Source organism: Sinocyclocheilus grahami, unplaced genomic scaffold, assembly GCF_001515645.1.
Source record: "Sinocyclocheilus grahami isolate Dianchi unplaced genomic scaffold, SAMN03320097.WGS_v1.1 scaffold208.1, whole genome shotgun sequence".
Lineage (NCBI taxonomy): Eukaryota > Metazoa > Chordata > Actinopteri > Cypriniformes > Cyprinidae > Sinocyclocheilus > Sinocyclocheilus grahami.
The window spans coordinates 1,238,073-1,245,193 of record NW_015505387.1 but is presented as its reverse complement, the minus strand read 5'-3'; positions in this window follow the sequence as shown (position 1 = coordinate 1,245,193).

Below are 7,121 nucleotides of genomic sequence, written 5' to 3'. Positions count from 1 at the left end.
CCAATACGCACACAAACATTAGCATTACCAAGTACTTTTAACTAGACTATTTTAAAAGTAGATTACCTGAAATCAAAGGAGTCTTATAGAAAACATGATTTTTCTTTTTATAATTAGAGTTAGAAATAATAACAGTGATAATATTAATAACTATTGTTATTATTATTATTACTAGTGTGAATGTAATGTGAATCTGTATCTTTCGCCTAGAAACACACAGCGTCTCCCTGACATGCTGCTTCAACACTAACTGCGGTTACTGAAACCACGCCTTCTTTCTTTGCGTGAACATTTGGGCGGCATTATGCTAATATTTCCACATAGTGAGGTAGATATGTGGGGGCGTGTTAGAACGAGCCGTTTTAGGGGGGCGTGGCAGAGTCTTAACTTTGATAAAGAATATCTCTTTGGTTTTGAGACTTTAGTCTTTGCAACTTCAGGGATCTTATCTATGCACAATCAGCTTGTAACACTCCAAAGAGAAAGGACAACTTGAAATCGCATCATATGACCCCTTTAACTTAAAATTTCAGGGGGCACTTCAAATAAATATTTTGTAGAAGGGCTTCGGCTGACAAAAAAAAGTTTGGGAACCCCTGACGAAACGTATCTAACCTGCTTCATGAAATTAAAACTGTTAAAACATAAATTATTATCTGATGTACGCAGCAGTAGACTAACTCGGTTTACATGGAAAGAGATTAGGAGATAAAAACAGAGCTCATGTATAAACCACCTCTAGTTTTAAAGGTACTATTCTAGCCTATCAATGCTTTTATTTGAGTTGTTACAAACTTGCAAACCTGTAGGTGTGAGATTTTCCATCTAAAAAAGTGAACTGCTGGAAACCTAAATATCCACAATTGCAAGCACACACCAGAGAGTAAAGGATCAGTAATAAACCCACAAGACTTGGCGGAGGAAACCGTATGACCTTTTGGCCCACTCTTAGGAATGAAGTGCATTTGTCATCATGGAGTAAGGGTGGACGGAAATGGCCTCTTTCAGAAAGAGAGAGACGCTGGGAAAAGCATTAAGAGAACGGCTGCGTCCCACATCCTGATGAGTGCACACTTGTTCTGTTCTGTTCACACCGTCTGTAGGCTATATTTAGCTGCTGACCATTGTTCTTGTGTGTATACAAGTCATCAGAAGCCAGATAGAACTGCAGACAAATCCCAGACGTCAGTCACAACAGGACACCTGGCATTCTCATGATGCTTACCAAATATTGAATAAATACAAAAACAGTGATCAATAATCACGGCGACAGAATGTTTCTCACGGTGAGATCTAGAGCTGAAAAGAACAGCCAACGTTTCTGATGAATAATAATAAAAATCATCTATATGTCAGGCTTTTTTCATTAATCTCAGTTCTAAATGTCTAGATGCAAGAATTAAAATAAATAAAACTGTTATTGTGTCTTTTTATGCACACCTCTAGAAAAACTGGTAAGCACATATGCTCATTCCCAGCATTCCTCTACAGCAGACAATGTGCTCTTAAGTGTGCATGCACATGTTTCCTCAGCCCTGTAATATATCAATGCAGAGGAAAGGTCACACAAAAACGTGTGACCTTGTGACAGCTGGTAGGAAAAAGCCCCTGACTCATGTGGGTGTAATTATAGATGGGAGCACATGTACAGTCAGGCAAGATCCAGAGAGGTTCATTTAGCACAGGCAAATAGACAACATAACTTTTTGCCTTATTACTTATCACTGACATTATCTGCTCGTTATTTTCCAATTTGAACACACTGTAAGAACAAAAAAGTATGCACAATATATCAATGACAGTATCAGTATTTGCTGATAGTGGGCCATCTACATGTTTATGACTTATGTACATGGAACAATGTTTGAACAACATTTACTAATACTGCTTTAAAATATTTCATAACATTATTTTAAATATTTGTTTAAATTTTTTTATTTGTAGAGTAACAATATTTTTATTATATTATTTTTGCGTTATATATTTTTTTTTACTAATATCATTAAAAGAGTGTGACAGCACAGTAACTGAAAATTACCATTGAAACTGCATTCAGAATTGATGTGTATAGAAAAATCTAGTTTCAAGTGTAAACATTGTTTCTAATGCACAATCTTCACACACATTGTTCTAATTTCCATTATTGAACTAACTGTTATATACATAGTGCAAGGAGCTCTGTTCCAAAACCTAGTAAGCTAAACCCATACAGCGCTCTGAACGAGAGATTTAACTTGCTTTTATGAATTGCTTTAGAGCAGTGGTTCCAAAACCTGTCTTGGAGGACCCCCTGCCCTGCACATTTTGTATGTCTCCCTAATCAGACAAACCCAATTTAGTTCTAGCAGTCTCTACTAACGAGCTGATGAGTGGAATCAGGTGTGTTAGATAAGGAAGACATACAAAAGGTGCAGGGCAGCTGACCTTCAAATCACACACACACACACACTCACACGTTTCAGCAGAAAACAACTGTTTAAACAGAAATAAATAAAAAAACACAGGTTACTGATAAAACAACACAGTCTTACCTGACAATGTGTGTGGGAGCTTGTATAAAACAGAGAAGATCAATAAGCCCTATCAGCTGCCCAGCATTTGCTTTTTCAGTGACCGATCACATACACTGATCGCAGTAAACTCAAAGCAGAGTCTTGATCAAATGCAATCATCGTTTTATAACCCATAACACACACTGCTATCCGAGTCAGAGCCTCGGCGAAGAGCACTTTCAATGTCACTGACAGCAGCGGCTCCAGTCCACGCCTCTGCACTACTAGACCCGTAATCACGTGACTGCATTTTACCTTCAACCACTCAACAAGCCTGAACACGTAAAACTGAAGATAGAGTATGATCATAATAATATGTAGCATAGTATATATACAGTACAGTATAATAAAATATAATAATAAAATATATTTCAGTCGTTTTCCTAGCATCAATCACACGACCTCACTACAAAATCCCGCCCCCTATGACATGTTAGCCAATCCCATGTCAATAATAGCGAACGCGCTAAATGATGGACAGGGGAGGCGCGATTCTGATTGGTTAAAAAGGGCAGGCCACTCCCCCTTGACACTCTCTTGCTGTTTATAGAGACTGGCTGTCATAGAGACGTGATATCTTTTATTATATATATATATAACGTTATATATATATATATTAACTGGATCAGACAGACCGGGCTAGTGATGTATTCCTACTCCTATCTCCTTTGACTTATCTAACGTTGAAAACGTTCAAATATTCCTCAGAAACTGAAGAAGACACGGTGACATTATAAACCTAGCATGCACAGCAATAGTTTTTAATATTCGTTATTGTATATTTTATAATAAAATGTGTTTACCAGCAAGGACGGAGTGATTATATCTTAAAGCAGTCCTCAAGCATGTTGATCCAGCGATGTCCTCGTAATTAACCCCGAGATCTCCTCTCCTGGAAGAGCTTTTCTCGGAGGACAGCTGTTAACCGAGACACTGCAGGCTGAGCGAAACCGAAAGCAGATCCGCAATAACAACGAAATAACTGTTCACGAAAGCAGGGTTGCTAAATACCCGTGAAAGTTAAGTTAGTCAAAACGCTGATGTACGTTTTGCACATCAATATGGTGTGTTTTTAGCCTCACGTTAACATAAATATGCGTTTTCAACGATATATTCCTTGTCTATCCGACAGCTCGGCTATTATTCGGTCGCCATTATCTGAGCATTATATTAGCTACTACGGTTGGCTGGCTCGGTGTGACGTAATCGAAGTGCGACGGCTTTTGTTTGACGAAGATGTGTTCCGTCCTCACGGGGCGCGCAACGCAACGGTTCCCTCTCATCGGCTCACGGCGATGCTGCGATGACGTCATCGCTTTGGGGAACACCTCGGTGTGAGGAACGTCTGAAGCCCTTATACCATCACGCCCATTCATTGGCCAAATAGCGCTTAGCACCGCCCCCAAAGCGCACGTAGGTGAGCTATATAGCGTGCTGCCCGCTATTCTCATCAGATTTCATTTCCTTCAGGAAGCGAATCATCTGTCGCCCAAAGGAAAAGAAAAAAAAAAAACAAAAAAGTCGTGTTCTTAGCTATTTCTCAAAAAAGAGCAGTTTACTCCTCTTCAGCGGACACGATGAGCTACAGGAGATGCATCAAGCCGTGTGACAGGTTCATCGCTGGAGGAGACACTCATGACAGGTGTGTGCAATGTTTGGGCCTACAGCATGCCCAAGCGGCGCTTAGCGGCCTTTCTGATTGTCGACACTGTGATAGCCTACGGCTAAAACACTGCGCTCGAGGTTCGCGGCCTTCTCAAATAAAATAGGCCTCGCGTCTAACCCCCGCTATCCCGTTTCTGCGGTTGCCGAGGCGCCGCATGAGACGGCCGCTTGGGGTGACGCATGCGAGCCGAGGCATTTAGAGGGCGAGTCAACGGAATTTTCTCCTTTTCTCTCGCTCTCTCCGGGCCATGTGCAAGCACTCGAAGAGCGCTATGGCGATCACGTGGTCTTTGTTAATGACAATTTGCGGCGTACCCCGGAAGCTCGCGATGCGATGTCTTTCGGTTGTATGCCGTATGATGAAGACGTGCTGTCCACAGCAGCCTCCGATTCGCAGGATTTATTGGGCGAACTGTACAGTTCTCTCCCTCCGAGTGGACAGGAGAAACGCACTTCCCCGTCTTACAGCAAACTATTAGACGTTGTAACGCGCGCTGTGGATAAGCTGGGGTTAGAGTGGGATAGCGAGCCGGCGCAAACTCAGTCCCAGTCGAAACTGGATGATCGATTTTTGTCCAGCCGCACTCCGTCTCAGCCCCGTAGGCCTCTCCCCTTTTTCCAAGACCTCCACTACGAGGTTTCGAGGTCTTGGAAACAACCTTTTTCGGCGCGTATCACTAATCTCGCCGCCGCTGATTTCGCCACGGTTTTTAAAAATGGCGGCTCACGGCTACGCGGCGATGCCGGCCGTAGAAGAGACTCACAGCACATCTCGCGCCAAATTCCGCTCCGTCTTGGAAATCACGCCTTCTGCTACCATCCAAGTCGTGTAGGGTTACTTCCACTTTGATCGGAAAATCTTACATGGCCGCTGGGCAGGCCACGGCTACACTCCATTCTATGGGTGTACTCCAGGCTTATCAGGCAGACGTGCTCAAGGAGCTGGACGAGGGAGAAGGCTTGACTCCAGAGGACATTAAAGAGCTCAGACGAGCTACTTACTTGGAGCTTAGGGCTACCAAGCACACAGCTCGGGCAGTGGGCAGGTCCATGGCAGGGTTAGTGTCAGCTGAGCACCATCTTTGGCTTACTCTCACTGACATTAAAGAGAAGGACAGAACTTTTATCCTTGACGCCCCCATTTCGAGTGACGGTCTGTTCGGAGACTCAGCATTTATCTGAAACTCGAAAGGGCAGGGCTAGGGAAGTGGAATGTTAGCCACCTGCGGCTCGCTCACGCTCATCATCCTTACAGCACCGCGAGGTCCAGCGGCATGAGCCACCGCCTAGGTTACCCCCTCGTAAAGACTGGGGTCCTAGGTCTTGCCCACCAGCTTACGCACGGCAACGCAAGCGAGTAGACCTGAGTTCGACGGCAAAGCCCTCTCGTCCTCAGGCCCCTAATAGCAGTTCCTGATTCCTCTGCTCATCTTCGGAAGCCAGGCCCTCCTTTAGAGAGAGTGTACGAACCGCACAAGCGTATTCGACTCTCTGGCTGTGGCCTCCAGACTCCAATCTTGACGGTCCCCCGCATATTGCGCCTCGGGCAGTTTTAGATCGAGTCCTTACGACGAGCACCTCCTCGGATACTCTGCGTGTTCCAGCCTTCAGAGTTCGAGAAAAAGCCCAAGGGTCATGCGAGCATGGCCCGTTTATGACGGCCTCCAAAGCTCCCACTGTTGGGGCAATGGGCAGGCCCGACAGAATCGGACATCTTCCCATTATAGTTTTTCCCGCCACTCAGGTGCTTCGAGATTCTATACGAGAAAATCAGATGTATGTTTCAACTGTAGAACACCCAAGACCCCTGGCAGACTACTGGGCGGCGTGGAGACGCCTGCCCGATATTTCACGGTGGGTACTACGCACCATTCGACACGGGTACACTATCCAGTTTCGGGAAAGAGCCGTCTCCCTTCAGCGGGGTTCTCCCTACGACGGTACGTCCTGGGGACGCCTCGATTTTAGGTCAGGAGATCGTATCACTCCTAGAGAAAGGGGCTATAGAGGAAATACTCCCCACTCAGTGTATTTTGTTGTACCCAAGAAAGATGGTGGTTTACGTCCGATTTTGGACTTACGTCGTCTAAACCTCGTGCTCAGAGTGAGCAAGTTCAAGATGTTAACAGTAAAGTCCATTCTGTCTCAGGTCCAATCCGGAGATTGGTTCGTGACCATCGATCTAAAGGGTGCATACTTTCACATCCAGATCGTCAGGAGGCACAGGAAGTTCCTCAGGTTTGCTTTCGAGGGCAAAGTATACCAATACTGTGTTCTTCCGTTCGGACTAGCTTTGGTTCCTCGAACGTTTACAAAATGCATGGCCGTTGCGGCTCCAGGGCTTCCGAATTTTGAACTACCTAGACGATTGGCTAATACTAGCTCAATCTCAGGATCAGACACTGTCTCCCGCTCGTGTGCAATCAATACGGACCTGTCTAGGTCAGTTCAAGACAGGGCGCCGAGTACATGTAGGGGAGTGTACGGGCTGGGGAGTGGTCCATCAGGGACATCCAATCGGTGGAGTCTGGACAGAGATACATCGAGACTGGCACATAAACCGTTTGGAGATGCTTGCGGTTCTCCTGGCTCTCGAACAGTTCTTACCCCAACTGAGGGGTTATCATGTGTTGGTCAGGACAGACAACACGGCAGTTGTGTCGTACCTCAATCGTCAAGGGGGATTACGTTCTCGCCCCTGTGCAGGCTGGCGAGGCGTATTCTTCTCTGTGCTCAGACAAAGTTCCTGTCGATCAGAGCAGTCCATATCCCTGGTCGCCTGAACTCGGGAGCGGATCTGCTCCCGAGACAGAGTCTACAGAATGGGGAATGGAGATTGCACCCCCAGGTGGTGGATCTTATATGGCAGAGGTTCGGCCGAGTGAAAGTGGACTTGTTCGCTTC